The sequence below is a fragment of the Oryctolagus cuniculus genome, chromosome 19, assembly GCF_964237555.1.
Source record: "Oryctolagus cuniculus chromosome 19, mOryCun1.1, whole genome shotgun sequence".
NCBI lineage: Eukaryota > Metazoa > Chordata > Mammalia > Lagomorpha > Leporidae > Oryctolagus > Oryctolagus cuniculus.
The window spans coordinates 9055405-9078160 of NC_091450.1; the positions used below are offsets into that span (position 1 = coordinate 9055405).

At 48.8% G+C, this 22756-nt stretch overlaps 1 pseudogene; it reads right to left on the minus strand.

The window, feature by feature from the left end:
* Positions 1–131: 131 nt before the first annotated feature.
* On the minus strand, positions 132–15694 carry LOC138847137 (A-type voltage-gated potassium channel KCND3-like; annotated as a pseudogene).
* Positions 15695–22756: the final 7062 nt, after the last annotated feature.

The following is a 22756-nucleotide window of genomic DNA, read 5'->3' on the forward strand; positions in this document are numbered from 1 at the left end:
ACCCTTCCACCTCCGTGGAAGGGCGGTTCCCCCTGGCCACTTTCCCCACTTCCACGGGGGAGCGGCACACCGCCGGCCGGCTCTCTCGGGGGCTGCACAGGTGTTATTCGGATAGATGTTCCCCGGTGCATGTTGTCTCTCTCCTCCTTTATAGTCCTCTTCCACCAATCCCAACTCTGCTACCCACACGCCGAGTACGCTGCTCTCCTCCAATCAGGAGCAGGTCCTACAGTTTATTGGTTGAACTGGAGGCAGCTGTGTAGAAGCTGTTTCTCCCTTCTCAGCGCCATATTGTGGGAGAGCAGATGCATAGAATAAGTCTTAATTCCAGTAACTTAGTCTAGTCCGAGTTGCTCCCCACAGATCCCCCTTTCTTTTTATTTTTGGCGTTGATACGCGCCTGTCTTCAGTGCCCCGCGGCACACACTCTGCTCTGCTTGCTAGAGTTGCCCACAGGTTCTTACAAGCCCTACCAATCAGGCAAACCGAGTCCAGGTCCTCTCTTCGCCATGTTGTGAGGAGGTTTTTAGACGCTGATGCGTGCCTGTGTTCGGTGCCCTGCAGCGCATGCTTTGCTCTGCTAGAACTGCCTGCAGGTGCTTACAAGCCCTAGCAATCAGGCAAACCGAATCCAAGCCCTCTCATTGCTGTATTGTGGGGAGACTTATTGGTGTTGATTCGTGCCTATCTTCGGTGACCTGCAGCTCATACTCTGGTCGAGCTGCCTGCTGGTGCTTATCGCCTTACTAATCAGGCAGACCGAATCCAAGCCTTCTCATTGCGGTATTGTGGGGAGACTTATTGATGTTAATTCGTGCATGTCTTCGGTGACCTGCGGCGCATAAGCTGCTAGCCGCCCGCAGGTGCTCACCACCTCCCTAATCAGGCAGACCGAATCCAAGCTCTCTCATTGCCATGTTGAGGGGAGGCCTTATTTTTCTCTATTTCTCTATCTCCGGGCATTCCTATCTCTCCCATTTTATTTATATCTGCCAGCATTCCTATTTCTCTCATTTTACTTCTAAATTTCTGTTTCTCTTATCCCCGCGGCTTCCCGGCGCCCGCCCCGAGGCTGCTTCTCGGCGCCTCACCCCGCGGCTTCCCGGCTCTGAGCCGCTTCCTGGCTTCGCGCGCTCTCCGCGGTCTCCGCGCCCCTTCGCGTCCGCACCATGGCCTTGCACTAGCCCCGGGTTCCCTATCTACTTGTGCCCCACGCGCTCTCTCTGCGCGTGGCGGCTTCCACGAGTCACACAGCACAGCTCACGTTTCCGCCACCGGTATTCAGTCCAAGTTCCCCGGGCTAACCTGGCGAATTCAACCTGGCTCATGTCCGCGCCCTTCGGTTTGGCTTCCCGTCTTTTGCGCCCCGGGCTAATCTGACAGATTCCAACCTGGCTCACGCGTCCGCCCCTAGTTTTAGATTTTCACCTTTTGCTCCCCGGGCTGACTTGACGAATCACAAGCTGGCTTCCGTCTCCGCCTCAGCCTGCCCCCGTGGTTTCATCCTCCCTAACATTTTTCTCTACCCGGTATGTTTCCCTAACTTTTCTTCCAACAACAATATTCCCCTCTCATTTCTCCTGGCTTCTCCCCACAGTCCGCATCCGAGTCCAAGCCTCCTCCAGGTTTCACTTTCGCTTTCAATCTCCTAGCTTCCCCGCCATAGTCCGCATCCGAGTCTATGAAAGCTTTCACTTTCGCTTTCAATCCTAACTTCTTTCCCACAGTCCATATCTGAGTCTATGCCTAGGCTTTCGATAGCTTCTTCCGGCACCTTCTCCGTCCGGCTTTCCGCTAGGCTCTTTGCTAGTCTCTCTCTCCGGTATTTTCCCACTTCTTCCCGTTTCTTCCCTCCTAGGTTTCCTATCCGAGTCACGGCACCATTATATCGCTCCCCCTCTTCGCGGAGGAACGACACTAAACCCTGCTTAGGCTTCATATCCGAGTCACGGCACCATTATGTCGCTCCCCACCTTCGTGGAGGAACGACACAGGACCCTGCGCTGTTCTTTGGTCTGCTCGGCCCTCCCCGGGTTTGCTGCTGGTTCTTCCCGGGTTGGCTACTGACCCTTCCACCTCCGTGGAAGGGCGGTTCCCCCTGGCCACTTTCCCCACTTCCACGGGGGAGCGGCACACCGCCGGCCGGCTCTCTCGGGGGCTGCACAGGTGTTATTCGGATAGATGTTCCCCGGTGCATGTTGTCTCTCTCCTCCTTTATAGTCCTCTTCCACCAATCCCAACTCTGCTACCCACACGCCGAGTACGCTGCTCTCCTCCAATCAGGAGCAGGTCCTGCTGTTTATTGGTTGAACTGGAGGCAGCTGTGTAGAAGCTGTTTCTCCCTTCTCAGCGCCATATTGTGGGAGAGCAGATGCATAGAATAAGTCTTAATTCCAGTAACTTAGTCTAGTCCGAGTTGCTCCCCACACACCGTCTCCACCATGTTGGTGGTAACTGAGACAGCGATGAAGAAGCCCATGACGGAGAAGAAGGCCAGGGCCAGGGTGCTGGTATGGGGGTTCTCAAAGGCGTGCCACATGGTCTGGTGGAAGCTGAGTGAGGGCATGGGTTCCTGGTTGTTCTCCGAGTCATTGTCGTCCATGAGGCACTCGGCCTTCTCCCTCTTGTGGTCCTTGTACTCCTCGTAGTAGCAGTCACCAATGATCTCGGGCAGGATGCTGCAAAAGGCCCGCTCGTCGTTGTAGGCTGAGATGCACCTGTAGCAGGGGTAGTGCAGCTTGCTCATGTGGTAGAAGTTGAGCACACAGCGGAAGACCCTGGGGTCATGGTCGAAGCAGTACTCCTTGGCGTCCTCTTTGAAGAAGAACTACTTCTCTGTGCTGCCCAGCAGCATGTCCAGGTACTGCTCCAGTGTGGTCCTCCACGTCTGGAAGTGGCGCCCATTCACATTCACCATGGTCAGCTCACCCTGCCACTTGCTCTTGTTGGCGGGACCGGTACATGGGGCAGTTGGCCACTGGCATCCGCCCAATGGTTGCCACCCGGGTGAAGGGCAGCCATGCCAACTCCCACACTCTGGCAGCTGCACGGACACTCGGCACACCAGCTTAGAGTCAGTCCAGTGACCCCTGGGGGGCAGGAGGAGAGAGCAGAGAAAGGGGTCAGTTCTGCTGCTGTGCACCAGGACTTGCCCTGCAAAATGGGACAGCACAGGCAGGCTCAAGTGCCAAGTGCCCGAAGCCAGGGCAGCAGCAGCACACACAATCACCACCACTACCACCAACCACCACCGCGGGGAGGAGGCCTGGTTAATCTGAATCCTGACCTGCGTGGGGAGGGTGCCCAGCACATGGCAAGGTGGCAGGGCTGCTAGATGTTGCCCACAGCCTGACAAATTGCCAAGTTCCGAGGGGGCTCAGGAGCGTGAGCAGGGAAAGCCGCTTTCACAGGAAGACCTGGGAAGACGCGGGTAATCATCAGCTCTGAAAGGTTATGGCGTTATTACAGATTTAAATTGGGAGAGACTCCCCTTCCTGCCTTCCCCAGGCAGCCAGGAGCAAGGGCTCAGGAGGCTTTGCATTCCAGTTCCCAATCAATCCTGACCTTGTGAAAACAAGTCACTGTCACCCTCTGGGCTTTGGGCCCTCATCTGTAAAACGAGGGAACTGGACAAGAAAGTGGCAAGGAACCATCTGGTTCAAATAATCCCTGATTCTGCTGGATCCAAGACATCAAGGCTATATATAGCTCAAGTCTCACAGAGCCCTCGTCATGATAGTTGCCCATGCAAGGTGGGGAGTATCTGAGCTGGTTGCCATGCTGATGGAGTTGGCCTGTGCCTCTTAGCAAAGGGAATTCTGGGCATTGTGGAATTGGGCATGTTACTGGCATCACTTGGAACCCAGGGTAATCCAAGGCCTTGTCCAAACCACAGAACCCTGCTCACCCCCCTGGGGAGTAGAGGGGGCCAGGCTCTCAGATGCTGGGCCCTGGACCTCTGCCCTTTACAACCCTGCAGTTTCCCGGAATGGGGCTCAGAGTCACACACCTTGAAGGGGTCAGGTGGCAAAGAGCAAGAGACTGCTGACTCAGCAGGCACTTTGTGCCCTGACTGGAGGATGCCCTTCCCAGGCCATTCTTGGGGGTTGCTCTACCCTGAGTCCCATCTCAACACCATGACCTACCCCTGCCAAGCTGAGCCCCAGCCCCTTCCCCGTGCCACCAATCTCCTCCGCTCCAAGAGCCCTGAGTGTTTAATACACGACTGTCAGAGGGATACTTGAGAGCATAAGAACACAAAAGGAATCTATTCCTTATCGTGAAGTTCTCTGGTCCCAAGGCCAAAGTTTTGCCTCACATTAATCCAGCACAATCTCTCTATAGAAGGACGGGCAAGCACCAGGCTGTCTCCAGAGGCCCAGAACCTGTCCCCCTTATAAAAGTGCCCAAAACAGGGCAACTGCCCCATCAAGATTCTGTGTGTGGGGGGGGGGGTGTGAGAGAGCACCTGAAGTTTGAACAGGATACCATGCCAAGTCCACACTGGCCATGCATACCACACAACCATGCAGGCCTGATCCGGTTCAAGTAGGGCTTCTTCATGGCTCCTGTCACAGTACTCAGCCCTGACAGGCACTGACACCTCCTGGAGCCAGCCTGACTGAATTCCTGCAATACGCACAACAGTGCAGCCCCATTTCCAGCCAATGGCACTGCACATACCTCAGATGCCAAAGTTTTACTAGGACATGGACGCCTTACAAATGAAAAATCAGAAGCTATTTTTGTTTTTGGCAGAAGAGTTTGACAGCGGGAAAGAGGAGGGGGAAGGGAAGCTGAGGAAGAGACCTTCCAAATAGGTGAGCTCCGAAATGATAAAGGCAAACAGTACTGCAAATGGGAAGTACATCTTCCTCTGCTGCAGGGAGTCAACTATTAAAGAGCTTCTGTTTGGGGAGCAGAGGACCAAAAAGTGATCAGGCAGCCCATCCTGGGGTCGGACACCTAATCTGAGCATTGATGCGAGCCAGGAAAAGTGTCACATGCAGCAAAAGTGCCACGTCACCAAGATCTGCCCTTCAATGACCTCAGGGGAGAGCATCTGGAAACTGACTTTCCACAATCTCACATTGCATGGCATCCCTTATCCCAGAAAGGGGCTGGTCTGGGGGTAGTGCAGGGTTCCCATGGCCCTGGGGGTTTCTTTTGTGTCTACACGATTTGGGTAGGCAGGCATAAAACTGGCATCATGAAGCAAGCTGTGGATCATTGGGCCACAGGCCCAGGACACACATGCACACACACACACATGCACACACACTTTCCCAAACTCCTTTCCTACAGCCTCCTTAACAGCAAATGGGTACACGCTGCTAACCTTCTTCTGAGGGTCCCTTGTGAATTTGTATCCTGTTGCGTTCAAACAATGACAAGGAAAAAGAGAGACATCGACTCCCCTCCAAACGCTGGGATGTCCACATGGGGAGATGTACACACGCTTTGTATGGAATTCACACGCCCAGTGGCCTTTCTGTAGACACCAAACATCCAGGCTCCCTTGAAGTAAAGGTCAAGAAGGCCTAAATTAAACCATCACGTATATTCATGCAAAACATGGCCATGCAAGCTTGGACTTAGCACCATCACATTGTGCCTAAGACCCTGAGAAAGTTCATGTTGTGCTCTCTTAGGAAAGGCGCAGCACCATCCCTCTGCTCTACGATCCTGGGGGCTGCAACCTCAGCCTGCTGCAGCCTTATCATCAGGGGCTGCCGGGAAGAAAGACAGAGCACTGTGGACTTGCCTCCAACGTCCACACTAAGCACAGGAATTTAGCTGATTCCAGGTAACCTTTCTGTCCAAACCTTTCTGCCCACCACCCCAAGTGTAAGCACCTTGCAAAGCTGTCTTTGAACCCCCTCCCTGAGGGCTGCCTTTCCCCAGGCCACTCTCCTGAGGAGGTGGGGGGGGCGTGGCACCAGCGAGGCACAGAGCTGAGTCCAGCAGAGGCAGTGGGGCTGCGCCCTCTGCTCCCTGCTGCCCAGTGGCTCCAGGCCCCACCAGAGAGCAATGAGCTGCCAGGCAGTGGAGGAAGCCAGGAGGAGCACCGGGAGCCTGGGCACTGGAGGGTGCCCAGGATGAGGGCCTGCAAGGGGAAGTGACTGAGCACAGGTGTGTGTGCATGTGTGTGTGTGCACACATGCAAAGGTGTGAGGGTATGAGGGCGTGTGTGTGTGTGTGTGTGTGTGTGTTTGTGTAGAGGGGTACACATGTGAGCAGGGGCCAGGGAGATGAGGCCGAGCCCAGAGCATCTCCCCAGTGAGTGGAGAAATCCTACGGTGTGCCTGGAGGTGGCAGAGTGTGCCTATACGGGTGTGAGCACCTGTGTGGGTGAGGGTGGGCACAGAGGTGAGCATGACAAGGTGAGCTCAGCTGGGGGCAGGGCGAGCAGCAGGGAGTGTGGTGTGCCCTTGAGTTCAGAGACATGTGTGGCTGGGGACCCTGGGAGAGGTGGCACGGAGCATTGGCAAGTGTGCTGGTAGGCTGTGTGTGCACCTAGCTGGGTGTCTTTCTCATCCTCTGTCCATGAAGCAGCAACACCTGCTGGAGGCCAAGATAGGCCACCTGGCTTGGTGGATCCTGCCACCATGCAAGGTTCCTGGCTCACCCGGGGCTCTCAGCTGCCAGTGCCGAGGCTATGGAGGAACCAGGAGGGAACACACCACCTTTTACCTCACGTAAGAGCTGTGATCCCCTCCCAGGGCACCACTGGGATGTCAGGACTAGCCCTCCTATCCTGTCACATGTACCCAGGGCCCGGAACCAAGAGTCTGGACCTGGGAGTATAAACCATCACACCCGAGCCAACCCCTTTCTCCCTGGAGCAGGTCCTGCCCCTCGGACCTTCCCTGATGCCCAGAAATCCCTAGTGCCTGGTGCCTCAACCTGGGATAGGGAGACGGAGGTGACATGTGCCCACAGCCACAGGTGCAGCTGTCGGGCCAAGACTCCCACCATCAGCTCCACGGTGCACGGAGGGTGCAGTCCCAGTCAGACTCCTAGCTCTGGCTTTTCCAGTGTCTAGGCCCAGCACTCTGGAGGCTAGGCAGCCACATGCCTCAGCAGGGATCGGACCCTTGGCTTCAGCGATCCCAGTTCTGGTTGTAGAGAGGTGTGTGCTGAGGATGCAGACAGCAGGGCAAACCCAAGAGTGTGGTGCTGACTGGGATGAACGGGCAAGGGTGCTTCTAGTTTCTAGGGATCAGGGCTGGTGAGGGGTCTCCCTGAGTCCAGAGGTGCTTCTGGCTTGTGAGAACCCTTAGCCCCATTTCCTGCACAAGCCTGGTGATCTGAGCCCTTAAGGACCCCTGGCAGTTGGAGCCCCTCATCCATCTGCTCTCTTGTTCTCCCCAGAGTCCCATTGAGTCCATGGATAATAAAATAAATAATAATAATAATAATAAACAATAAAATTTATTAAGTGCATCAAAATGGATGCAACTGGAGGACATCATGTTCCAGAAATCAGCCAGAGAAATACAAATATCACATGTATTACCTTATATATGGAAGTTTACTTTTTTAAAAAAATCAAAACACCAAAACAAGAAAATAAATGCCAGTGTGTGTCCCTATTGGGGCATATATACTCCTATAAAACTTTGATGACCTTGACAGACCAATGGTTAAGAACATAACACTGGGCCTGGAATTGTGGCACAGTAGATTAAGCATCCGCCTGTGGTGCTGGCTTCCCATTTAGGCACCAGTGCAAGTCCAGCTGCCCCACTTCAGATCCAGATCCCTGCTGATGGTCTGCGAAAACAGTGGACGATTAAGAAAATATATATTTTTTTTTAAAAAAAGAACATTATATTGCTCATGTGGAACTGTGGCCTTCTCACCTTTTACCTGATAAATACTAAGGTTAGTGGTGAAGTAAGCCCGTGAATATAATGTGGACTAAAATTATGTCTTGCACAAATTGATGAAAGGAAGAGAAACCAAGAGGAGAGGTGAATGGGGAGGAAGAGATGGATGGAGAGATCTTCAGTCTGCTGTTTCACTCCCCAAATGAGCACAACAACCTGGGCTGGGACAGGGAGGAGCCAGGAGCCAGGAGCTTCTTCTGGGTCTCTCACATGGGTGCAGAGAACCAAACATTTGGGCCTTTCTCAGCTGCTTTCCCAAGCACATTAGCAGGGAGCTGTTTAAAAGTGGAGTAGATGAAACTTGAACCGGTCCCCCATGGGATGCCACAGCTTGGGACCACCTGTTCTTAAACTTCATATTAGCCCTATTACTGTAATATAAATTTAAAATATATTATCTAAAAATTGAAGGAAGGAACACAGGAAGGAAGCAAACAAGGAAAGAAAGAAGAAGGGAAGGAAGGAAGGGAAACACTGGGAGAGACAGTGTTGGAAGGAGAGCAGATAAAAGGGAATATGGCTTTATTCTTAGAATCAAGCTATAAACTATATTGAAGAATTTGTTTAACCCTAAAAATATACACACATCCACCGGAGAAAATGTCAGTGGTTAATGGAATCTTACAGAAAAAATAAGCAAGCACACTACAGAGAAAATGAAAGATACAACATACACATTAGTAAAATTGTGTATTTGGAAAATTCTGACTTTTATAAAAATCTAAGTATGAAAATGTTTCTGTAGAAATTATCTAAAAAGTAAGATATACAAGTGTGAATATGTTACTGAAAAATACCCTAAATAACACATCATTTAATGTAACACTTAAGGAAGAATGCACCTTCCTAATACATTTTTTAACTTTTGTCTATTTTATTATATTTAGATGCTGTGCTAGTTTTTTTTTTAATTTATTTGACAGATAGAGTCAGACAGTGAGAGAGAGACAGAGAGAAGTCTTCCTTCCGCTGGTTCACCCCCGAAATGGCTGGCACTGCGCCGATCCAAAGCCAGGAGCCAGGTGCTTCTTCCTGGTCTCCCATGTGGGTGCAGGGGCCCAAGCATCTGGGCCATCCTCCACTGCCCTCCCAGGCCACAGCAGAGAGCTAGACTGGAAGAGGAGCAACCGGGACTAGAACCTGGAGCCCATATGGGATGCCGGCGCCACAGGCAGAGGATTAACTAAGTGAGCCACGGTGCCGGCCCCCCAATACATTTATTATCATAGTCTGTCACAGAAAGACACAGTTTAGTGACTCTCAGATGTAACTGGAAATATCTGAGTTGGCAACCAATCGTGGAATAGGAAGTATCACAAAGTATGCATTCCAACAAATTGGGAAGCTATTCCAAGAGCTCATAACTGTATTCTTTCTGATTAAGTGCTGCAGGACTCAAGTATTTAAGATTTATTTGAGGGGCAGAGTTATGGGGTGTGAACAGAATGTGAGAAGAGGTCTTCCATCCACTGATTCACTCTCCAAACAGCCACAACAGCCAGGGTTGGGCTAGGTCGAAGTCAGGAGGTTGCAGCGACCCAACACTTGGGCTATCTTCTGCTGCTTTCCCAGAAGCATCATCAGGGAGCTGTATCAGAAGTGGAGCGGCGAGGGCTCAAACCAGCGCCCATATGGGATGCCTGTGCTCCAGGCTGTGCCTTAACCCATTACAACACAATGCAAGCCCCCAAACTTGTCTTTTTTGTATTTTTCCATGAAACTTTTTAGTTACTCTTATATGTTAAAATGTCTGTTGGTGCAGGAACCTGGAGAGAAATGTGTAGCTTCTGAGTCTGACACATACCTGCCACACGTCCAGGCGCTACCCCAGGAAAGGGAGGCTTGTGCTCCCAGGAGGACCCGCACACGAATGTCCACACAGGCCCAGAGTGGACACAGCTCACATTCTCCACAGTCTGAGAACAGCCGCCATCACCGCTGAGAGCAGTGGCAGCCACCGTGTGCTGAGGACAAGGCACCCGGCCACCGACCTCCCAGAGGCGGCAAGACCATGGCCACGGGAAGCCGACAGCCAGCCTATGGGGTGCTGGGGCCTCGTATCCTGGCCGTGGTCATGGTTCCAGGCTGTTTCCACTTGCCTGCATCTACAGACACCCACATCTCACGTCCAAGTGCCTGGATGCCTGTCCTGGCTCCACTGCTTCTGATCCAGGTGCTAATGGTCCCCCTGGGAGTCGGTGGTGATGGCTCAAGTACTCGGGTCCCTGCCACCCTCATGGGAGACCCAGACAGAGGTCCTGGCTTCAGCCCTGCTCAGCCTGGGCTCTTGTGCTCACCATTCATCTGCCACCCATCCATCTATCCACCCATCCATCAATCAATCCATCCATCATCCATCCTTCCATCCATTAGTCCGTCAATCCATCATCCATCATCAATCGTCCATCCATCTCACTCGCCCAGATGCCCACCTGTGCGGGAGACAAATGTCTTCTCGCTCATCTCGTGCTGGGAGCTGCTCCAAGGGTCCCGCAGGTGCCCAGCAGCTCACTGCAGAGCTGGCTCAGACACGGAGCAGGTAGCTGCAGGTAGAGGCAGAGCTGCTGAAAACAGAAACCCCACCCACCTCACAGCAACCACAAAGGCGGCCGGCAGGGATTTCCGGAATTTTGGAGAAGGAAAATCCCCGGTAGGAAACAGCCATGGGAGAGGTGCTGCCTGGCTTCTGGGAGCTCCATGGGGGTCTCCCACGTGGGTGCGCCCCAGGCACAGCAGCAGGGAGCCAGGTGGGAAGTGGAGCACCCAGAGTGATCCAGGCACAGCTAACCCACCACACTGGCGCCTACTTCAGCCTTTTTTTTTTAACCCAGAAACCCCGGTGCCTTGGTGGCTGGGGGTCCTGTCAGGACCCGCGGACCCGGGGAGCTGCTGAACTGAGCGGGAGGCCAGGGGCGCCTGTGCTACCAGCTGAGACCGCAAGGGGGCAGAAGAATGCGCTCACCAGCTAGGACTGCGAGAGGATCCTCCCCTGGGGCGGGTCTCTCCTGGTTGCAGTCGGTCATACCTGCGGGACTCAGTCCTTGTCCGCGTGTCCTGCGTTTCCGTGTCACTCCCCGCTGGGCAGTAATGCGATGACGAAGCCAGGGGTGCTCTGACGTGGTGGCCCCGAGAGGCTGGGGACAGCGGGTCCAAGAGACCACCCTACGTGTGCCCCCGAAGTCATAGCCTCCTACGTCACAGGGTGGCCCCCAAGCCCTGCCCCCCAGGGCCTCTGCTTCCGCCTTAGGTGGAGATTTGAGATTCCTGGAGGAAAGGGAAGCTCCAGCCAGAAGGGCACTGAGGTGTCCCTGGGCGTAGGACCAAAGTTCAGGACCCAGGGAGAGGAGGCCACGGGGGCGGGGTTCGGATGCACCTGCTGGTTTTCCGCAGGAACCTTACAAAGCTGAGATTTCCGCGGGAGCTGCCGTGCCAGTCTCACCCAACTCCCATCACCATCCCTTCCCTCGGCCCCCCTCTGTGGTCAGCGCCTGCCCACCCCATCCCCGCCCCGCCCCCATGGCTTGTTCCCCCCTTCTGTGCAGATTCCTGTAGTGTGTGCGGGCCTGGGCCTAGGCCTGGCCCTGGGAGGGGCCGAGCTGAGCACCCAGACTTGGGTCATCACTCCGGCGTGACAGCAGCCCGTCTGAACCAGGGGGTCTGGGTTTCCCGCCCAGCCGGCAGTGGCCTCTGCCTCCAGGGTCAGGGCAGAGGGTGTCCCTCCCTCCCCCAGCAACCACACCGGATGCTGGTTCCTGGCAGTGGTCACTCTCCTTCCCCATCTCTGTACCTGCGGGGGGCCGCTGTCTGTGTCTTCTACATGTTGCTGGGGCTCCGTGTGGCCTCCGTGTCCCAGCCCAGGGCAGGAGGCTGCGGCCCCTCCCTGTTCTGGGTCAGCAGCAGGACCCCAGGCGCTCTCTTTTCTGACATCCTCCACCCACCCGGCCACGCCGGCTGGCAGGGTGGTGTCCACCAAGGAAGGCCTGCAGTCCTGCCCTCACCCCAGGACTCTGGACTGGGTCCCAGGCCCCTCCTGGGCTCTGCCTGAGTTACGCAGCAGAGGAGGGGGTGGAGCAACCCCGGCCCCAGCCCCTGGTCTCTCCAAGTCTGCCTCCATCACAGCCAAGGCTGCTGCAGGGACCCTGTCCTGCACCTATAGGGAGGGTGTCGCTGCTCTGCTGGGAAGATGCTCCTCTGGCTTTAATTTGTGGAGGAAGCGACCTTCTACGTTTCTGATCACAGGAAGTTAATTTGCTCCAGAAATGTGATTTCCTATCATCTGAACAACACAGCAGTGATGAGCAGCCGGGACTAGAGGGACGCTGGCTCCAGGATCCCTGACCCAATGCCTCCTGGGATGCGACGCTCACCAGCCACAGGAGCAGCCATGACTCAGGGAAAGAATTTCCAGGGTTGGGTTGATTTTTGCCTGAGGATACACAGAGCAGCAGCCATCCTTGCCCCTGCCCCTGCCCTGTCCCCATACACCTCTCTGCGGACCACTTGTGAGCCCTTGTGCCCCAGCAGCTGCCCAGGAAGCTGTGCTGTTCCCCAGTGAGGCACCAGGAAGTAGGTCACTGGGACCTCCTATCTCTGACCACAGCCTCCTGACGCTGCACCCCCACACACTGGCCATGGTCACATCTCTGCGGGCTCCCAGGTCACCCTGCCAGCTGCCTCATGCTGGCCACAGAGCCGCCACGACCTCTCCGTGGGGAGGACAAACCCAGCCAAGCCTGCATGGAGCTGACACTGGCGGGATGAAGCCCCAGCCTGTGGTGGACCCCGCATGGGTGGACCAAGGCCAGCCGCGTGGCCGCAACTGGAGGAGGCAGGCCCTCCTCCTCAGCTGTGGGGAGTGGGCGCAGAGGGCTAGCATCTCTGAGTGACCCCGGAAAGTTTCAGGTGGCACTGCTTTGACTGATAAAGAGAATGGGGCAGGGCCAGGGAGGCCCAAGTGTGGAGCAGACTCAGTGAGCAGTGGGCAGGGCACAGAGACAGGGAGACCCTTCCGTGGACTCCAGCCCTCCTGGCACCCGCACTCCCCAATGTTCTCAGGATCTGCCCCCTCCTGCGATGGAAGTCCCCAGGTGCCACGAACTGCTGCTACAGGGATATACTTGGCTCCCCACCCGGGAGACAGCGGCTTGAGACATTGCCCCATGCCAGAGAAGAGTACCTTATCGCCCCATGTCAGCAGGAAGTAGCTTAAGACAGATCATTGTCCCTCTACCCATCCTGGATTTTTGGGGCTAATGTAATCCCATAAAACTTCTGCTTCCTAAAAAACAAATGGGGGGATGTTAGTAAAATGATGCAGTCTTATCTGCTGCGTGATCTACACCCTGACACCATCCTATGCCCCAGCCCCCACTGCCATGGCAGGAAGCCAGGTGGCCACATGGTCCAAACAATTCAATGTCAGCCCCACCCACATCCTAATGGGATTCGAGGCTTCTACTTCCCTGCCCACCCACTGGCAACGTTTTAAAGGGAGCTGTTCCTGAGCACGCAGCTCTCTCTTCCTCTCCATCTCCTGATCTCTGTCTCTCTCTTACACTTTCTTTCTGCCTTTTTCCTTCTCCGTCCCTTCTCTCCAGTCTGTCAGGTTTCCCCCCATAAACTCTTTCCCTTACAAAAAAAGAAAAGAGGTGGAAGCAGAGAAAGGATTTTGCTAGTTTTACAGTATCAGAGAACAATACCATATTAACTTTTCAATGTGCTGTCTTTACTAATGGTATTTCAGACAGTGAAGCAACAAATCTGCAGCAAAATATAATTTTCAACTTCTTAAAAAATAAATAAATGGGGGCCGGCATTGTGGCCTAACGAGCTGAGCTCCTGCCTAGAATGATGACATCCCATATGGTCACTGGTTAGAGTCCAAGCTGCTCCATTTCCAGAAATCGGTTGAAGATGGAACAAGTACTTGTGCCACAGCACTCGCATGGGAGACCTAGTAGTAGCTCCTGGCTCCTGGCTTTGGTCTGGCCCAGCCCTGGCCATTGCATCCATTTGGGGAGTGAACCAGCAGATGGAAGGTCTCTGTCTCTTCCTCTCTCTAACTCTGCCTTTCAAAAGGAGAAAATAAATCTTTTAAAATAATAGTTATGGCTCCCAACTTGACTCTCACTGGGATTAAACATGACAATAGGTCTGATCTGATTTCATCATCATTTAAAAAAAATCATCTATTATTTTTCACTTTATGTTTCTGTGTGGGAGCAAACTGTTGAAATCCTTACTTAATGTATACTAAGCTGATCTTCTGTATATTAAGATAATCGAAAATGAATCTTGATGTGAATGGAAGGGGAGAGGGAGTGGGAAAGGGGAGGGTAGTGGGTGGGAGGGACGGTATGTGGGGGAAGCCATTGTAATCCATAAATCATACTTTGGAAATTTATATTCATTAAATAAAAGTTAAAAAAAAGAAAAAAAAAGAAAAACGCTTATAAAAAATAATAGTTATGGATAAACTGGATTTCTATAAGCAAAAGAATGGAATTGAATCATCCTACCATACACAACAACTCAAAATGAGTAACTGTAAGAACAGAAATTGTAAAACTCCTAGGAGACAATGTAGGAGGAAAACTCCAAAATCCCAGGCCACAAAAGCAAAACTTTTTAAATGGGACTAAATAGAACTACAAATCTTAATGATGTTTTGTTTATCCTGTAGTTTTTATAAAGCGCACAACTTCTGAGAATTAATCTGTGTAACTAGATCATCACTGGTGCTTATCTACTCCTTCCAAAATTCTCTTCCAAAATCATCAATACCTTTTAAGATTCAACGATTATTGTAATTTATGTGTAGAAGTCTCAACCTTGTTTCTCCTACAAATACCACTTCCAACACATCTGGTGTTAATAAAATGTATGTAATACTATGAAACAGACCATCTATTTGTTATCAATTTCATTCCTTATTAGACTAAGCAAGAAAAGAATAAGAAAGCTTTGACTAAAATTGCAGAAGATGGTTTTATTCTGATGGCTCTCATTCATGCAGATCACCTTCTCCATAAAGTCATCCTAATAAATGTCTCATTATTGTGTACCCTTGACCTGCTTAAGTGTCTTTACAGATAGACTTGCTGTATTTTCCAAACATAAAATACAAATAACACTTTTTGGTTACAAACTTTTGAGTGCGAGTGAGTGTGTGTGTGTGTGTGTGTGTGTGTAAAGAGCATCTAACAAATATGATACATTTAACTTACAAAAGGAATTACTGGGGCCGGTGCAGTAGTGTAATGGGCTAAGCGAGCACCTGCAGCACCCACATCTCATATGGGCAGCAGTTCGACCTGGCTGCATCTCTTCCAATCCAGCTCTCTGCTATGCCCAGGAAAACCCACGAAAGTTGGCACAAGTGCTTAGGCCCCTGCACCCATGTGGGAGACCCCAAGGAGGCTCTTGGCTCCTGGTTTCCAATCAGCTCAGCTCTGGCTGTAGCAGCCATTTGGGGAGCGACCCAGAAGATGGAAGACTTTTCTCTCTGTCTCTTCTTCTGTTACTCTACCTCTCAAATAAACACCAATCTTGAAAAAGAAACTATTTACATATTTGAAGTTGAAAATTTGCACATTTGCATTTTTATCTATATACTTTTTCTCCATTCTACTATAGGATAAATACCATCTGCATGAATTAAATTGAAATAACTAAACTTGTAGGAAAGAAAAATATGCAAAATCCTAATGCATGTTTTACTATTAAAACATTAAAATCATAGCTGCATAATATAGTAAAAATAGCTGTAATATAGTAAGGATAAGTAAGTTTTTCACGGATAGTTTTATTTTTGATTTCTCAAAATACTTTTTTTTTCAAAGCACTTTTCAATAAAATTATTGGGCAAGTTCTTGGGCCCCTGCACCCATGTGGGACACCCACATGAAGTTCCTGGCTTCTGGCTTCAGCCTGGCCCATCCCTGGCCATTGCAGCCATTTGGGGAGTGAACCAGCTGATAGAAAGCTTCTCTTTCTGCTTCTCCCTCTCTGTAACTCCACCTTTCAGATAAGTAGATAAATCTTCTGAAGCATTCAACTGTGTGCCATTCACTATAAATACACTACTAATCAGGAAATTGAAGGAGCTCTGAATTTATCAAGAAATATTATGCCAACTTGCTGTCAGCTGAGATTAGCTACAAAGATTATTTCCCTCGTTTGAACAAACAAACGTCATGACTTTTATGATAAACAGACTCTAAACTTAGAACATTCTCCCCTTTAAATTGCACAAAGTTGAAAATTGGTATTTTTTTAAAAATGAGCACACAAAACAATCTGATGACATGAGGATTCATTCACGTGTATATTGACTCATAAAAAAATTTCTGCTTCTAAACTTTTTAGAAGAAATCATTTTAGACTTGAAGAGTTGCACAAACAGTACAACCAAACTAAGACTCCGTAACATTTCCAGAGCCTCACAGCCTAGACAGTGGTTGAAATAAGAATGCTTGAACTCACTACCTATGCTTTTTCAATCCCAGAAACTTGAAGCCATTTCCCAAGGTCACAGAAAGACAGCATGTAATAAACCAAATACGCAAACCTGATGACACTTTACTGATTCTGGCCAGCAGTCCTATCAGAGAGGATTCGAATATATAAGAACATGCAGAAAGCTACTGCTTATTGTGTAGAAACAACCAAGGAAAGCATGATTCCTTTCCAGCAAAATTTTGGAATACATTTTTAGTTCCTTTTGTCAGGATGTTTGTTCTCATGGCTTTAGAAAAATCTTGATGAAATTTATAGGAGACCCTATTCATTTGATTTAAATTTCCAATTATTGATAAAGTTTCAATGGTTCAGTTTGCAATGTATGGAAAAAATTATTGAATGAATACAAAACTAGACCATGCAACTTATTCTTATCCATACAGAAGGAATTTAACAATGTTATATCTGTGCAGAAAGATTTACTGTCATTGGAAATAGTGGGTTTTTTTTGAAGATTTATTTAATTGAGAGAGTTAAAGACAAAGAGTGGGAACGACAGAGAGAAAGCTTTTCTATCCACTGCTTCACTCCCCAAATGGCCACATGAGTGCAGAGGCCCAAGCACTTGGGCCACCTTCTACTGCTTTTCCAGGTGATAGCAGGGAGCTGGATCAGAAAAGGAGCAGCTGGGACATGAACTGCTGACCATATGGGATGCCAGTGCTGCAGGTGGAGGCCTACCCTACCACACCACAGTGCCAGACCTGCAATTAGGTTCTGAAGATTTTCCTTAGTACAGTCTGTCATCCTGTGACCTTGGGAAAATGTTTGGGACTTTTTGGGATTGAAAAGGTATGGGTAGTGAGTTTGAGTTTTCTTATTTTAAACACTTTCTAGGCTGTGAAGGCTCTGGAAACATGATGAATGCAACAATACCTCCAAAAGGTATCACAGATATACATATGTAGGTTATATATACATATACTTACATATATCTACAACATGTAATATGATGAAGTGGGTTTTATCACAGGCATGCAAGTGTGGTTCAACATCTATAAAAATCAATGAAATCACATCAGCAGAATGAACAACATAAAACACATGCACATCTCAATAGATGCAGTGGATGTTTCCATCAGAAGATTCAACATCCCTTCATGATAAAAAAAATTGGAACTAACAAGGTACAGAGGAAACATAGCTTAAAATTATCAAAGCTATATGATAAAACAATAGCCAATACCATACTGAATGGGAAAAACCTGAAAACATTTCTCCTGAGTGTTGAACAAGAAAAGAACTCCACATAAACCATTCTTAGTCAATATAGTATCTCAAGTACTCACAAGAGTACTCAGGCAAAGTAAAGAATTAAAGGATGAAAATTGGGAAGGAGGAAGTCAAAATATCTTTTTTCGGAAGACATGATTTTAGACAGAAAAACTTAAAACACTGCAGTAAAAATATGTTGGGAGTGATAAACCAATAAGTCGCAGGATACAAAATCAATGTACAAAACAATTACACACTAATAATGATCCTCTGTAAAGTTAAGGTTAAGATCTTTGTAAAAAGAAAGAATGGGAATAGTAGAGGGAAGAGGAAGAAGGGTGGGAATACGAGCAGGATGGAGAGCAGAGTGGAAAGTATCATCACCTCCCTGAATCTGTGTATGAAACACATGAAGTCTGCATATCTTAAATAAAATAAAAAAGTGGCCAGCGCCACAGCTCAATAGGCTAATCCTCTGCCTGCGGCACTGGCACACAGGGTTCTACTTCCGGTCAGGGCACCGGATTCTGTCTCGGTTGCTCCTCTTCCTGTCCAGCTCTCTGCTATGGCCAAGGAATGCAGTGGAGGATGGCCCAAGTCCTTGGGCCCTGCACCCTCAGGGGAGACTAGGAGAAGCACCAGGCTCCTTGCTTTGGATCAGTGCGGTGAGCCGTCTGCGGTGCGCGGGCCGCAACAGCCACTGGGGGGTGAACCAACGGAAAAAGGAAGACCTTTCTCTCTCTCTCTTTCTCTGTCCACTCTGCCTGTCAAAAAGAAAGTAAATAAATAAAATAAAATAAAAAAGTATGAAACGGGAAAAAAGCCTAAATTTACAATAGCTACAAAAATTATTTAGTAATAAATTTAACCAAATTAGTGAAAGATCACAATAAAGGTATAAAGTGCTGATGAAATAAATCATCAAAGACACATGGAAATGGAAAGACATCCTCTGTTCATGAATTAGAAGCCTGTTTCTTTCATATTTACTCTCGTAACAGACCCTCTCATAAGTCAAGATCATGTACTCTTAGGATTCTCAGACAGTTACTTTCCTGTGGTCCTCTCTTTGTCAAAGTTCTTGGTCCTCATTTTCCTTATTTATCAGATGTCATGCTGAATTTAGCACCTTAACAATGAAAAGTTTATGAAACATTACAGGAAGGGGAAGTTGGACAGTTACATGTAGCTTTCAAATTTGGGGAAAATGAAAAACTTTAGATGGTTTTAGTAGAACCATCCTGATGGAGAAGAGTATGTCAAATGAGTTAATTCAAAAACAGGATTAGAACCCTGGTACTTGTTAGGTGTATAAGACATCTGAGTTGTTTAATGGACATGAACCAAGAGGAAATGAAAAAGGGGAGCGGAAATGAGGGTGAAAATAGAAAATGAAAGGTTCAGTACTTATATATGTATATTGAAACAACAGAAAAAGCCTGACGATGACTGGAATAGTGTAATATGGGGGAAAGCGTGAAGAAAAATAGGTTTTTAAGTGACTTAAAATATAAAACTTAAATAAGCTTTATTTATATTTTTAGAGTTTCTTTAAGAATGGAGGATTTAGATACACTTTTCTGAATAATGGTCCCCACAGCTCATTTTTTTTTGAGCCCCACATTTGCCACTGTGTGATTTAGATGATTGAATCCCATACAAGGTGGGTGCTGTTGTCTCTATTTTATAGAAGAATGGCTCAGAGAAATTCAGAAACTTGCCTAGTTTAAAGCAGCTGTGACAGGGCTGGGTTTGACCAGATATGATGCTGAAGCCCGTGCTCTTTGTAGATGGCTGTAGCCTCATTGAACAATTGTTCATAGAATTTCAGCTCCTTAAAGGAGCCTCTCTATGGAGATTTGTATTTCCCCTATGGAACAGCTATGTAAGTAATTCTATGTCCTCTTCCCCCTACCACCAACACCCTTACAACTAGGACCGGCACCCATATGGGATGCTGGCTTCACAGGTGGTGGCTTACCCCACCCACAACAGCAGCCCCAGGATGGGGGACTTTCTATAAGGTGAAGACAGCTTAAGAAGGCCATTCCTCATGAGGAACCTTAAGAAGGCACCGTATTTTTCTGGAAGCACCATCCAGGTATTGGACAAAATTGTGCAACATTTCAACACCTACACCTGGGCTGAATGGCCCACACTAGGCCACCAGCCTTTCATTTCCTTATCAGTGTTTTTTTTTTCTTTAAGAAGGTACCATCTTAGAAGCAGAGAGTGAACCCTTCCCAGATCGTAAATCTGTTGGGCCTTGATCTAGACTTCCCAACTTCCAAAACAGTGAAAAATGAATTCCTGTTCTTTTTCAGTCACCCAGGTCAGGGTCTTGTTACGGTAACCCAAAGGACTGGAATATCCTGGAATGTCTTCTCTTCCTCCTTATGATTTGAAGCAGTTTTGGAGGCTATAGATTTCAGTTTCTCTCACTTTGCTGTTTGCACTGGACTACATCAGCCCACTATTGTGCAGCTTTCCAGGGTTACTGAGGAGCAATCTGATGATGAACTTCAGGGTAAACGATGAAAGAAACCTCCCTCTCAGCTCTATGGATATGAACCATGCACCTGATGGTGACTTGGCAAACATAATATTTTGTTGTATTGTCATTATGCCAGTGAAGTGGTACCAACGTGTTGAGACCTATCATGTTGGATATTCTGAGTGTAGGCTTGAGGAGTCCTACCAAAGCCAAGAGTTATTTACAAAGTTTAAAACTAGAAATGAAAAGTCCATTGAAACAGCCTTCAGGTGTTAATTTATCAAAACCTAAATATCAACTGCTATCACCAACTTAAGCAAAAAAATTTTGGGGTCCTTTCACTTTAACCAAGGTAGAAAGTTTCTTGAGAAAACCACCATGGTGTATCCCCAGCTGTGATTGGTCTGTATCTTGCTCTGACATCAGGGGAGCCATTGTTATGTCATTCCGACTGCCTTAACAGTCCCCTGGCTTGGCCTCAGTTCTTGTTCAGTTGGCCCAGGAAGCTCTGTGGAGGCAGCCTGAAGGACTTGGATGACATTACTGGTTTTCTCATCTTGTCGTTTGTATCGCTGTTTTGTCTGTCTGATCTCTTTGTTCTTTTTACTACATTGGTTCTTTTCTCTTTTTTTCTACTTGTTTTATTATTTTTCTATTTTCTCAATTTCTCTCCGCTGCCTATTTCTACTTTGTATACTTGTGTATTTATTTTTCTTAAATGTTTTTTTATTTTCTTTTTTGTTTTTATCGTTACTGGCTAAATGTATTTTATGCTGTTTTCATCTAGCATTCTTGCTGTGTCTCCCCCATGTTTTTGATTTTTTCTCATTTTTCATCCTTTGATTTAGATAAGATCATTTTAAGACTTACTGATTAGAATTGTTACCATAGTTAAGATATTTGTTGTTTCACTTTACCATTTTTAGCATTCTGTGTGTTTTCTAACTTTTAATTCTTAATTTGGATACAATTGGTTTTAGTGATTAGTATACTGTAGTTCATATCATTAGCATTATCTGTTAGAAATATTAGCATACTGTGTCTTCTTGATTTTTGTTTCACAGTTTTTGTTGTTAACTTGGGTGACTAGTAAGTGTTCCTAGTGTCAGATTGCAGGGGTGGGGGTGTTGTGCCCAGATAGTTAGATCCCCGCAGAGACCCCCATAGAGTCGATCACACTGAACTGCACAAGCAAGGTTTATTCAGGAGTACAAGCCGCGACAGGGATGCCATCCATCCAACCCACACAGTGGAGGAAGGAGTGAGGCCCCGGTCTTTGGGAGAGTTTTTAAAGAAAAAAAGGGCTACATCAGCAGGAAAAAAGAGTTACATACAGCATGGAAGCTTTGGGCACAGGGAGTTACAGTGGGAGCTTACAGCACAGGAGCTTTGGGTACAGGGAGTTACTTTGTTTAGCAATCTCTACTGCGCTGTCTTGGTCTACCGAGCTAGCTGTCCCTGGTAAGCTTTGATATCTCCGGAATGCCTGAATGCCTGCTTTTACAAAGACTCTTGTCTGCTATGGGAAAAGGAGGCTGCTTTTTTATTGTTTTAAAATGGAGTCACTTTGGCTCTTCATCCCCCCCTTGTTTTTGTACATGTTTGAAAAACCCAATCAGCTGGCGCCGCGGCTCACTAGGCTAATCCTCCGCCTTGTGGCGCCACCACACCGGATTCTAGTCCCAGTCGGGGCACTGGATTCTGTCCCGGTTGCCCGTCTTCCAGGCCAGCTCTCTGCTGTGGCCAGGGAGTGCAGTGGAGGATGGCCCAAGTATTTGGGCCCTGCACCCATGGGAGACCAGGAGAAGTACCTGGCTCCTGCCATCGGATCAGCGCGGTGCGCCGGCCGCAGCGTGCCGACCGCAGCGGCCATTGGAGGGTGAACCAACGGCAAGGGAAGACCTTTCTCTCTGTCTCTCTCTCTCACTGCCCACTCTGACTGTCAAAAAAAAAAAAAACTAATCATGGGTTTGGACTGACATTTCATTGGTTTTACAAACATTTAAGGGTTTATATTGGGACCATTGGACCATTAATTGAACGGTGCCCAATCTCTGTTTCATAAACTGTACAAGTTTGTGAACAATGCAAGGGCCAAAGGTTAAAATTAAATTCAGGAGAACAAGGGGCCCTATGAGTCCTGATAGTAGGGTGGCTTGCCACGCAGAAGAACTGAACCAAGACTCAAACCACCCCGGAGAGGCCTCCCATTCTTTTTCGTTTTGCCAGCCCCTCCCTGACTTTAGCCAGCCATGTTATCTTTTATTAGGCCCGAGTGATCTGCGGAAAAGCAGCATTCTTTCCCACAGTGGCACACAGCCCACCACATCAGTCCCAGAAGTCCAAGAGGTGCAGAGGGATGACGACCCATCATCTGCTGATGTGGAGCAAAGAGGCACTCTTCGCTGCCATGGGGCGATGTTTTAAGCCACTGTTTCCTGGGTGGGGAGCCAAGCACATTCCTGTAGTAGCACTTGGTTGACCGCCTGGTTGCAGAAGGCCTTGGTTTGCTCCATCACCAGCTGTAAACACTTAAACAGACACTGTAGTATAGAGACAGGGTGAGAATAAAGCAGATTCCAGGCAAAACCAGGAGAAAAGCTACCCATTAGTGTGGGAGAGGATTATCAGTACA